At 57.1% G+C, this 12,744-nt stretch overlaps 1 protein-coding gene across 5 annotated transcripts in view; it reads right to left on the minus strand.

Annotated features, from left to right (window-relative positions):
• JAKMIP1 (janus kinase and microtubule interacting protein 1) overlaps window positions 1-12,744 on the minus strand; it is a 90,762-nt gene that overhangs the window by 69,951 nt on the left and 8,067 nt on the right. For all 5 annotated transcript variants that reach the window (XM_042984973.1, XM_042984971.1, XM_042984975.1 and 2 more), the window contains exon 2: window positions 7,775-7,893. The gene's annotated coding sequence lies outside the window, so the exon portion shown is untranslated. The remainder of the gene's footprint in view (window positions 1-7,774; window positions 7,894-12,744) is intronic.

Below are 12,744 nucleotides of genomic sequence, written 5' to 3' on the forward strand. Positions count from 1 at the left end.
GGGGACAGTGGGACCCTCCCAAGATCACGGACTGGGAAGCAGCCCCCACCCCTTCAGAGCTCCATCTGCCCGAATCCTTTCCTACTGTGCCGTGACCCGCAAGGGCAGTGCCTATGGCTCATCCACCTCTGTGTCCCCAGGGCCCTGCCCAGGGCCTGACGCAGCAGGGACACGGCCCTGCTTGCTGAACAGAGTGGTTTCTGCATCCAGGAATAGACACGTGCTTCTGCTCCCAGCTCTGACGTCGCGTTCCCGGCCCTCAGCGGCCTCCTGATCTTGATGAATAGCCCTCGGAGTGGCAGTGCCTGCCTCCGCGTCTGTCTGGCCTCCTCCCTGGAACCCCGCGGCCCCCGTCTGGGCCCGAGAAAAGTGCCCGATGCTGCTGGTAGGAAGCAAAATCTTTTTAAAAAACAAACAACAACAAAAACACTTTTGCAACACGGGTCTCTAAAATCAGCTTCCGAGGACCAGGACAGGAGGAAGAGACCACGGAGGACACGTCCACGCCTGGCCCTTAGGCTCCTCCTTCCCAGCGAGACACTCACGGTGTCTCCCAACAAAAGACACTGTTTCTGCGCGGGAGCAGGTGAGAATTCAGTGAGCTCGCGGACCATCCGTCCTTAAACAACACGCCAACACGCCTCCGTCCTAGTGTTGCCCTGAGAAGTAAACGAGGCCACAGAAGTAAAACCAGTTCGCCCAGTGCTAGGCACAGGACACACGGTGACAAAACATTCGCTCGTGTCAGTAGGATTACTTGGTAACCGCTGCTGGTCCGCACCACTGTGCCCGATGCACTGTAACCACTGAGGCAGAGAAGGAGGGAGGCCACGAATCAACCAGGAATACAAGAGCCTAACCAACAGCCAGTCCCTAAATGGGAGCCAAAAAGCCAAGCGTCTGTGACTCCTGGCCAGGGCGCCCCGCGGCGATGCTGGTGAACTGCCCTGACCCACCCAGGCCTCTGAGGGGAAGACAGGAGGTCTAAGCCCGCAGCCCCTGATCCCCACACCCCCACCCCCACCCCAGGTGTCGCTGCCCACCTGCTGAGGAGCCAAGACAAGACCTGGCCCCGGGGGGAGTGAGTGGGCGTCAGCCCTCACGACACTGGCAGTGTCTAAAAGAGAAAAAAAATGGAACATTGGAAGCTGATACCTGGGAGTGTGCAGAGGACTCTATAACCCCCAAAGGGAAACTCGGGTTCTTTGGTCTTGAAACTTAGAAAACTTCCCTCCTGGGGTGCCTGGGTGGCTCAGTTGGTTGAGTGTCCGATTTTGGCTCAGGTCATTCGGCTCATGAGTTCGAGCCCCGCGACAGGCTCTGTGCTGACGGCTCGGAGCCTGGAGCCTGCTTCCGATTCCATGTCTCCCTCTCTCTCTGCCCCTCCCCTGCTCACGCTCTGTCTCTCTCTCTCTCTCTAAAATAAATAAACATTAAAAAAAACTAGGAAGGAAGGAAGGAAGGAAGGAGGGAGGGAGGGAGGGAGGGAGGGAGGGAGGGAGGAAGGAAGGAAGGAAGGAAGGAAGGAAGGAAGGAAGGAAGAAAGGGGAGAAGGACAGAAAAGCTCCCTCCTGCAGGACCTCCTCACAGAAGCGGGCATCCCTTAGCAACCTGAGCAGACCCATGCCACCTGCCCGCCCATGTGAGGGCAGCCTGTCTTCTGCCACAAGCCACACCCACACCCATCCATCACGGCCATCTCCCTCCACACCGGGCAGTGAAGCCGGCCAAGGCCTCCACGCCGGGCCCCACCCCGCCCATCCTGCCCCTGGCACAACACCTGTGCGGCACCCGCCTCTCTGGGCCTCCGGTGTGCCTTTGGAAAAGTGAGGCGCGTTTGGCCCAGACGGGGGTCTCCAACCCTCAGTCACGCAGGTGCGGCTGCTGTGGCTTCTGCGTAAAACACATATGACCCATATTTACTTTTTCAAAATCAACTTTACTGTGGCGTGGTTTGCACTGGAAGTTACAAGTCAAAGCGTTTTAGCCATTGTGATCAAGAACATCTTGGGGAACCCCAAGAAAGTTCCTTCACGGCCCCTCTGCAACTTACCTTCATTTGCCTAATATTCTTCTTATAATCGCTGACTTTTGAAATCATACATACAACGTGGATGCTACTGGAGGGTATTATGCTAAGCGAAATAATCCAGTCAGAGAAAGACAGATACATGATTTCACTCCTATGTGGAATTTGAGAAACTCAACAGATGCACACAGGGGAAGGGAAGGAAAAATAAGATAAAAACAGAGAGGGAGCCGAACCATAAGGGACTCTTCAATCCAGAGAATCAACGGAGGGTGGCTGGAGGGGAGGTGGCTGGGGGTTGGGTTACATGGGTGGTGGGCATTAAGGAGGGCACTTTTCGGGATGAGCACTGGGTGTTTTATGGAAGTGATGAAACTCCTGGAACGAAGACCACACTGTATGTTAGCTAACTTGAATTTAAATAAATAATGTTTTTAAGAAGTATGGACTATTTCAGTCCATGTACACACACACACACACACACACACACACACACACACACACAGACTTAATGTGCTATATTTTCTCTAATACACACTGAAATACTATCAAAATAAAACACATCTGTCCCCGTGCCACCTAAACCCTTCTCCCGCATCACAGAGCCACACGGCCCCCGGAGAAATGACCACTCCCTGAGGAAGTCTGGATTCCTGGGGAAGTCTGGATTCCAGCCCGGGTCCAGTCTAGCCTGATGCCTGCATACAGCAGGGGCTTACTGGCGGCTGAACCACAGTGATGATTCAAGGTCCATTTTTCCAACTCTCCCCTCCTGAGACCCGCCTCCCCTGGCGGGAGGCAGCCACCTTACGCTCTGCAGAGCTGATCAATACGGTGCATGGACACCACTCTGGAGGCCAAGCAAAGAGCAAGCCAGGTGGACGCAGAAGACGACCAGAGGCCACATCCCGGGAGCCGCGTCTTAGCCCGCTAAGTTATTTTCATTCCCATCAAACCTTCTGCAAGAGAAGCCTTCTGAGATGTCGCATTTGGTTTCCCAGAAGGGATTTACCACAAAGCGTGTAAAGAAAGACTGGTTGCCTTCCAAGTCCCAGTTCCAAGGCAAACTAAATAATGAAGGGAAGCCTTCTGCGCCCTTAGCAATCGGGCAAGAATTTGTCAGATGTCTACGGTCCTTTAAAAAGCTAGGAAACGAGTGGGGGCGCGTTTCAGCCTAGAAAGAGGCACAGCCGAAGAGCTGAGACACGAGGAAGTCCAGGGCGACTTTCAAGAGCCCGACGATGCTGGGCCCGCCTCTGCAGCCACGGCCACCCTCATTAGCAGCCCCACCCCAACCGTGACCCACTGACGTCACCCCAAACACACCGCTGTACCTGTGCACACGCCAGCTCATCAGCTGGGACAGCCCTCCCTTCCTCCTCCACCTGGAAAACTCCTATTCACTCCTCAAAAGCCGAGCGGGGTTGAGGGCCGAGTTCTGCCATCACCTCCCACGAGACTCTTGTCACACAGCGGCACGCGGGGGTGGGGTGGTATTAGAGAAGGCCGAAACCAAGTCCTAAGGGCTCTCCTTCCTTCCCCCGTGCGCCAAGGGGTTTACGGGTCGTGTCCAGGCAGCAGGATGTGAGGGAGGGGACGTGAGCAGAGGGACACATCCAGACCAATGTGGTAGAAAGGTGTTTCCAGGGGCAGCGTGGGTGACGGGCTGGGCGTGGATTTGCGACGTGAGGTCCATCGTCCGGCATCAGCTCCTACACGCGAGGCGAAGCACATCCAGAGCTTCCGTCCACAGAGCCACGGCCACGCCCGAGCTGTGGATGCGGGCACCGTGCAAACGGTTCTCCCTGCTCCGCCTGCCGTATGCCAAATCGCAACCACTGCCACCACGGCCACGGCGTGCACAGCTGGGTCCACCAGCGTTGTTCATTCACTCCTTATGGTAGCCCTAAAAAGTCGATACTATGACTGTCCCATTTGAGGGATGAGAAAACACTGTGGCAAGGCAAAGAACTTGCCCAAAAGTCCCCCGCTAATAAGTGGGGAATGAACCCAGGCAGTCAGGCTCCAGGGCCACATGTGGTGGTGGGGAGAACCACAGCGAACTCCTACCTCACCCTCAAAAACTCAGCCCAAGTATCCCTGCCCAACGGACCCTAAAGAAACCACGGAGGAGGTATGCAAGTAATATTCAGTGGCAGGGACATTCACAGATGTGTCATTTACAATGGGAAGATCGAAAAAAATAATAACAAACTAAATATCTGCTAAATCCCCAACAAGTAAATGTATTCTAGGACATTCATACAACAGGCTACGATGAAGTCATTAACATTGAAGCTCTATTTGTCACATTTTGGTTGGAAGTCCTCCGGCCCTGGGACCTCCTGGCGTGCTTGGGAAAATGCAGACCCCCGAGTCTCATCCTACACCTGATAAAGAGCAAAGACTAGAAGCCGGGCAATCAGAACATAAATTTTTTGCACGTGAATTTTTCTGCACGGGAGTGTTTGAGAATTGCTACCGGGAATGCATACTGATTGCCCTGGAAGGGAGTGAGCTCGGTGAGAAGTTTTGTCCGCCGTGGGGTCCTCAGAGCCTAGAACAGTGCCTGGCACATAGTAGGTGCTCATGAAATATTCTGTGGCTGAGTGAACCCATCAATCAGCAAACTTCTGACACCAATCTGTTTAGCATTAGCTACATTTTTGAGCAGTCCGTGGGCTTTTGGGGCGCAGGGACTGGGAGCATCCTCTCATCCCTCTGTGCCCACACGAAGCCAGCCCTCGGCCGTGGTCTGTCAGCAGGTCAACGAGGGGACACTGATGCACTGCCCAGCCCTGTGGTGCGTGTTTCTTCACTAACATCTCTGAAATGACAATGTGTCTTACAGCCTGACTCTGTCACTGTTGCTTTTCCTCCCTTTCTTCGGTGGTATAAATACAATGACGCATCTCTCAACCGATGGCATCTTAGATTTAATAGAACACGGTAACTAACGGAGTCCACGATTCTGATTTAAAAAACTAAGATCAGATGCCGACACAGCTAACAGATTGCCGTGCGCTCCCTTTCTTATGGTTTGCAAAAATTAATCCCACGCCATCTGCTCTAAGCTTTTGGCTTCAGCCCCCAGTGGTCCTGGCCGTCCCACACTTAGCTCCTGAGATACGAATGCAAGGTCTGATGCAAATGGCAGTTTACATGTCTTCACCTGGACACTTGTGACAGCATCGGCTGGAGGGGTTTTTCTACAGCATTTTCCTCGGAGGCACAGGATGGGCCAGAGGCCGGTGCTGGGCCAGAACCCGGGTACCTCCAACCCCACTGGCCCTGGATGTTCAGCGGGGCACGTGGTCTGTCCACAGCGGCTGTCGGTCCCGCTGTGAGTTCCCAGCACTCGGGGGACCGGCACCTGCTCGCTGATGCTCCACGGCCCTGCGTTTCCCGTAACTAGTCCCACGGCTCAGAAGAGAGCCGAACGCCCTGGGCAAGTTACTCTCATCTGCAGGAGGGGACCGGGGATGGGAATCTGGCCCCCAACCCAGGGTTGTTCTGAGAACCACATGAGAGTCATCTGAAAACTCTCTAAAAGCAGCAACATCTACACGGGGGGGATCAGCGACACTCAGGAAGCTGCGATGTGGAGACAGAGAAACCCTCCGACTTCCCGACGGAACACCTCACCTTTTTGACTAAACCCTACCCTGTCCTGACCTTCTCATGAGCCAGTGGTGCCGGCAGTGAAGACACGGGATGTGAAGCCCGAATCCACGGCCACCGTCCCCCTGTGCTACCCTGGCCGGGCCACCCAAGACCCCCGAAGCCTCCTTGTGTGTAAACGGGGCCCTGGCTGGCTGCGCTCCCATTCCCCGAGCGGTAGACCTGCCCTCCGTCTGGTGCCAGAGCCCGCACGGTGGGGAAGGGAGCTACTCCCGGCGACGTAGGTCTTCATTTACACCAGCGGCATGAGGCCGGTGCAGCGTTCCTGCTGAGGATCGTTTCAGCCCCCCGAACAACAAAGCTGGCCAAGCTCGCACAAGTTCAGAAGGGTTCTCTGGGCCGCATTCCGGGGCGACAGCAATAGAGAACAGTGAGTGCGACAAGGCGGGGCCCCGGCCGTAGGCTGGCTCCGGGGACCCCGTCCAGGCTCCTCCCGCCCTCTCCATCTCCGTCCCCTGGCTGGAAAGCAAGGATGGTAAGAACAGGCCAGGGCTGCGGACAGATGATGCCCAGCACACGGCACGAGCTCCAGGCGTCCCCGTGTGCTCCCCGGCACGCTCCGGCTTCCCACCAGTGATCTCAACTGCAAACACAAAGCACTTGAAGGCCAAGAACCTTCCAGTGTCGGGACGACGGTGGGGCGGTGATGCCTGCCTGCCCACCGGCCTGCAGGCAGGGATCTCGGAAACGCTGCAGAGGAACACGGGGCCGCGAAGCTTCGCGGCACCAGAGCTGGTGGCTTCGGAAGCCCCTGGCGAATTCATCTGGGAGGTGGTGAGCAAGTGGCCGTAGGTCAAATACAGATGAGGGTTTGGAGCCAGGGGTGGGCTGTGACCAGATGGAAAGCAGGGACGAGGACATTCCAGAAAGGCTGGAGTGGAGGACAATCAAAACCCCCCCCACCCCGGGCCACCCCTCCCAGATGACAGCAGCCAACTTCTGATAGGGAGTCTTTTTTTTTTTATTTTTTAAGTTTACTTATTTATTTTGAGACAGAGCAAGCGAGCAGGGGAGAGGCAGAGAGAGAGAGAGTCCCAAGCAGGCTCCGCACTGTCAGTGAGGACCCTGACGCGGGGCTCGAACCCACGAACCAGGAGATCGTGACCTGAGCCAAAACCAAGAGTCAGATGCTTAACCGACTCGGCCCCCCAGGCACCCCAAGAAGTTCATCTTGTCAGCTTGAAACAAAAGCTGGTCTGAAAACTTCAAGCTGGAAGTTTGCGTCTCTCTCCAGAGGGAGAAAAACTGGGCTGCTCAGCAGATCGATGAGACAGAAGACACAGTCCAAACACAGATTCAAGGGCGGACAGGAATTTGACCCACGTAAAAGGCAAGAGAGAGCAGCTGAGCCCCTGCTGCCACACCGGGCAAAGGACTAACTGCTTGGGAACAGGTAAGACCAGACGTCCACTGAGACCCTTACAGCAAAACAACTTACAGGTGGGCCACGTGCTAAATAAACGCAAAGAAACGACAAAACTAAGAAATCTCCGGGAAACAACCATAAAAGGAGACCAAAAAGCCTAAGCAGCCACAGAAGACACCTGTGTTGAAGCTCCACGGAGGAAAAGCATCGCATCACAGGCAAGAGCGTCAAACCACAGGTGGGGAGAAAACATTAGTCGCGTGTCACAGACCACAGGCGAATGTATTTAATGGGTTAGGAGGGCTCTACAAATGACAGTGGTCTGGGGGCGCCTGGGTGGCCCAGTCGGTTGAGCATCCGACTTCGGCTCAGGTCACGATCTCGTGATTCGTGAGTTCGAGCCCCGCGTCGGGCTCCGTGCTGACAGCTCGGAGCCTGGAGCCTGTTTCAGATTCTGTGTCTCCCTCTCTCTGACCCTCCCCTGCTTGTGCGCGTGCGCTCTCTCTCGCTCTCAAAAATAAATAAACATTAAAAAAAATTAAAAAGAAAAAAAATCAAAGGTGTTTTGAGAGCACACCAATCGTGGAATTAGTGTGAATAATGAAGAAACGGTTCCCCGAAGAGGAGAAAGCACGTGGCCGGTACACACACCACGAGATGTAACCGACGGAACGGGGACCAGAAGAATTCTCACTTACCACATTAGCCGAGATCTGCAACATTCACTGTTGGCAAGGGTCTGGCAAACTGCTATTCTCATTCACTCTCGGTGGGTACAAGTTGGCACAACTTTTTCTGGAGTGCTGTTTGACAATTTCTGTGAAAAATTTAAATATGGATCGCTTTTTGGCTCCCTAACGTCACTTCTCGGCTCTGTCCTAAGGGGGTAATTGGACAAGGGGATGGTCCACAACACCGGGGATGGCAGAGAACTGGTTAGTTAACTAAGGCGCAGAGTGTCCAAACCGTGGAGGCTGGGGGACAATCCTGTCACACCTGCCGTGTGGGGAAAAGCCAGTCACAAGCAGTGAGATCTCCTTTCTCAGGGGGAAAAAAAAAAACCCACACGGACACAGACACCTGCTGACATCACAGCCCTAAGGAACAGGGGAAGCCAGGAAAGCTATTTCCATTTGGGGGCAGGGGGAGGAGGCTGTGTGAACCAAGAGAATTCTTGGAAAGAGAAGGTGGCCGCTCCTACCAAGGGCAGGGGAGGGAGAGAACCGAGGACATGGGAGAGGGTAGGTCTGGGCCAAGAAAACCGGGAATAAATGGACAGGGGAGAGGTCAAGTCACACATCTGCTCCAAAACACACGGATGGGATTTTTAGGGTCCCCCAAAGCACTGGATAGCGGCTAAGTGCTAAAAAAAAAAAATGCTTTCCAACGTAATAGCAATAAGCAATCGGCGCACAAAACTAGAGGGTGGTTATTTATGCCTGAATCAAAAGCAGCTGGGAAAAATAGCACAGAATGTTCAGGAGAGAGAAGAAAGTGGTGTTTCTATCTTGCGGATGCAGAAGAAAGCTGAACTGGGAACCAGACACCATCATCCTCAAGCCTGAACCCCCAAAGCAATACTCCCTTCTTCGCCCTGGCCATGGCCCCCTCTCCTTCCCACCTTTCCCCCAAAACTCCCACGCCGTCCTCCCTCCAAGGGCGCCTCACCATCCACTTGTCATACTCAGGTCGCCCCCATTAAAACAAAACCGAGCCTCCCTGCGCCCAATCCCCCTAACCTCTGCCTCTCTCTGCTTGTCCACAGTCGTTCGGGGCTGTCTCCATCTGTCGTCCGGATGGCCTCCTCACTTCTCTGCAGGTGGCGTCACCTCCACTGGCCTCCACTCACCCTCCCTTGACCGCCACGTTGCCAGATTGAGCCCACGCTTCGTAATTTAACTTCTTTGACCATTAAGTGGACTTTGACATCGCTGACCCCAGCCTTCCAGCCCAGACACTCTCTCCCCTGATGATTACGGTCACATTTAGTCCATAAGGTGATGATCTCACTTGCTCAGGACCGCCAAATCCTCGCCATGCGTAGGCACCACGCTAGAGTGTGACGGCCCCGTCCTACTCAATCCCCCCTCTCAGCCGACACTGATACCACTGTCACTTTACAAACAGAGCGCCCGAGGCACCCTGTGGGATCAAGCAAGGAGGTCTGGGAGGGGAGCTGACATGCCTTCCAGGCAAGAGGATGCACCCCCCAGACTGGCAGGCTGACGGCGCAGGGCCCTGGGAAGGAAAGGCGTGGGCTCTGGTGAGACGGCTTCGTTGCCGTCAAACACCGGTGAGGTCCTCTATCGTGTATCCCCCCCACAACACCCCCCAGACCTCACAGCCTCCCTCCCTCGGCCCCTGCTCCAGCGACACTGGCCTCCTGCTGTCCCTCAACCGACCAAGCACAGGGCCAACCACAGGGCCTTTACACTTGCTACCTCTCTCTCTCTGGACCACTCTTCGCCCAAATGCCTGCACAGCCTCCTCCCTCAGTCCCCTCAGGCTTCTCTGGACCCCCTTTAACATAGTTCTAGATCTCAGCACCACCTCCCGTGTCACATGTTTGTCTGTGTGGGTGACCCATCTCTCCCGCTGGCAGACGAGCTCCAGCAGGGCAGGGACGTGGCCTGGCGTGTTCACGGCGGTTCCCCCAGGGCCCAGCGCAGCACGTGACACACAGCAGATGCTCAGGGTCATGATTAACACCTATGGGGTCCAACTTGTTGGTGTCCCACATGCCCCGTGAGCATCTGCTCTGAGCACACGTGCGGGTGGGTCCCTCCCCGCCTCTGTGAAGGCGTCAGTCCAATAGGGAAGAGCACCGGGTAGAGAAAGAGGGCGTCGAGCTCTGCCAAGAGATCCCACGGTCCTGTGGGGGCCCGAGCTTCAGGGAAAGTCCTGGAGACCGTGGCCTGAGGTTCAGCACCAACAGGAGCCGGCCGGGGTGGGGGGGGTCCGGGCATGGGGTGGCGTGGGGGGGGCGTCAATCAGAGCACAGTTTTAGAGCCCAGAGGAGTAAGAGAAGGCAGCTGTTTGGAGGAACCATGCGTATGCCCCCCGATTTCCCCCGCCATCCGGTGGGAGAACGCCCGCTGGCCACCTCCTCCATGCAGGCCCCGGGGGTACTGGGAATCTAGCGTCCCGAAGGAACGTGCAGGCGTCACCCTCGAGTGGGAGGAGCTAAGTCCAACACACCTACAGCTGAGCAGATGCCGAACCCCGGGCAGGTGCGCTGCAAGAAAGGAAACCGGCCACCGGGGGGGGGGCGGGGCAAACCGTCCTGGACACGGAGGTTCCCCAAAGACTTTGAGCAAGAAGTGATGCTAAGCGGAGTTCTGAGGGAGGAGAAAGGGCCGACCCAGTGGAAAGGAGTGGAACGCTCCAGGCAGAGGGAGCTGGCGCACCAGGGGAAAGCAAGGAGCCCACATGGCGGGCAGGTGGGCAGGAAGGATCACCAGGGGCACCGGGGGATGCACGGGACACAGGGGGCCGAGGGACAGGCCACGCTGGGGCACCCTCATGTCTGGTCGGCACGGTGGGGACACCGTGCCTCCCTGCTGGGGTGGAGGAGCCAGGAAGGGGAGCGGTTTGCACGGGCAGACCCCACGTTCAGGCTCGGCCGTGCCTGGGATGGGGCAGGCCGGACCCAGACGGGAGGCTGGGAGCGCGGCCGGATCGGGGGGCAGGTCACCAGGGGGGCTCGTGAGGGCCACTACCAGACTTGGCCCTTGTCTTCCTGGAGGGCGGTGGGAACTGGTGCGGTCCGCCGGTCTGACAAGGGACGGACGCGACTTAGCTGCAGGAAGGCCCCCGGGGGGCCGGGACACAGCCCCGCAGCACAGCCGGGCTTGCTCCCGCGCAGTCAGGTCGGCGGGGGTCCGGGAAGCTCCCCACCCGCGTGAGCCTGGCCCTGGTCTTTCCCGCTGAGGTCCCTGGGGAGCCGAGAGGCGGGGCTGGGTGAAACCAGAGGTCTGGCTTCTCCACACGTTCCAGATGCAGGTTCCCATTTTTTGATTCCCAAAACGCAGATGGGACTGCACATTAGGGAAGGGGTTGACTTGCACGAGGCAGTCACGGCGGTGGGAAAGCCGCTGTCTCATCCCATCCATCGGCTCTGCCGCCGTCACGGCCACCGGCTAAGGGGGCGGCATTCACCTTGTCACCAGTACCCCCACCGTCAAGGGGAGAAGAGTGGCTCAGAGGGGCTGACACTTGCCCCAAGTCGCCCAGCTAGGAGCTGGGCGTGGGACCCAAGCGTGTCTGATCCCAAAGCCCGGGTCCCTCGCCATCAGCACCGCTCACGGCCCGACGGGCCAGGGGACGCAGTCCAGGCCGAGTTTCGGGAGGGGCTGTGGGGCCGCAACGGGACGGTGGCACAGCTGTGGGAACCAGCGGTCACCGTGCGGGAGCGAGCCCGTGCCCCTCCGCGCCTGCAAAGCTGCTCACCGCTCTGCCCTCCCGCCACCCACAAAGCAGCATATCCACACCAGCTCCACCGTGACCGTGTGAGGCCACAGCCCCGGACGTGAGACGCGCTGGAACATTCCGCTCTGCTGCCTCATGATCAAACCCAGCTTCAGGCTCTGCGGGGCTTTCAGTGGAAAGAAACGGCCGTGCCCCTGAGAGCTGGAGGCCTGGGTCCTGCAGAGTTCAGACAGTTCTGGAGGTCAAAGCCCAAATGCAGATCACGGGGCAGAAATCACGGGCTCAGCAGGGCCTCACTCCCCCGGGGGGTTTCGGGAAGACTCCCTCCTTGCCTCTTCCAGCTCCCGGCGGCTCGTGGAGCCTCTACCCCAGTTTCACACTGCCTTCTCCTGCGTCACATTTCCTGCCTCACTCGTATAAGAACACTTGTCACTGGATTTAGGACCCACCCACATAATTCAGGATAAGTTCCCCCCCCCCCCCAAATTCTTATTCACATCTTCTGCCATGTAAGGTAATACTCGCTCTTTTGGCGCATAGAGTAACATTCACAGGCTCCAAGAGTAAGGACGCGCACATTTCTTTTGGAGGCCACCATTCAGCCACGACAGATATCACGTGTGCAACCCAGCCAACAGGCAAGGTCGGTCTAGCAGACGGCTTACGTCTAAGCAGCAGTGGAGACGGGAGGCTAAAAGCACACGCTCTGAGCTCCCCACAGCAGCTGTGCGCCTTGGGCAAATTTCTTACCCTCCCTGTGCCTCAGTTTCCTTGTCTGCAGCAACAGTCTCTACCACTCAGGGCCTGGCAAGCACTGGATCCGGCTGTCCACGCCCAGCACTTAGGAAAGGGCCTGGCCCACGGGCCGCACGCAGTGACGGCTGCTGTTCATAGAATTCTTGGAATCCGTCTTGCTCCAAACCTGCCCCTCCTCCCTGGGATGAGACCTGGCTCGGCAAAGAGCCACCCTCCTCCAGTCGATCACCCAGGTCCTAGAGACCTGCGAGACCCCCTTCCCTCCCTCTTACACCTGACAGGCCCCAAGTCCTGCCGGGGCTAGCTGCTTAGTCTCTCTGTCCGCACCGTCTTGCTCTGGCCTGGACCGGCCCGGCCCTCTGTCTCCTTCCTCACCTCTGCCCCCACCTCCCCATCCTCCACCAAGTCCCATTTCGTCAGGGCCAGTAGGACTCTGGTGGCGGCTCAGGCAACGGTCCCCCACCTACGGCTGTTATGGCAGGTT

The sequence above is a fragment of the Panthera tigris genome, chromosome B1, assembly GCF_018350195.1.
Source record: "Panthera tigris isolate Pti1 chromosome B1, P.tigris_Pti1_mat1.1, whole genome shotgun sequence".
NCBI lineage: Eukaryota > Metazoa > Chordata > Mammalia > Carnivora > Felidae > Panthera > Panthera tigris.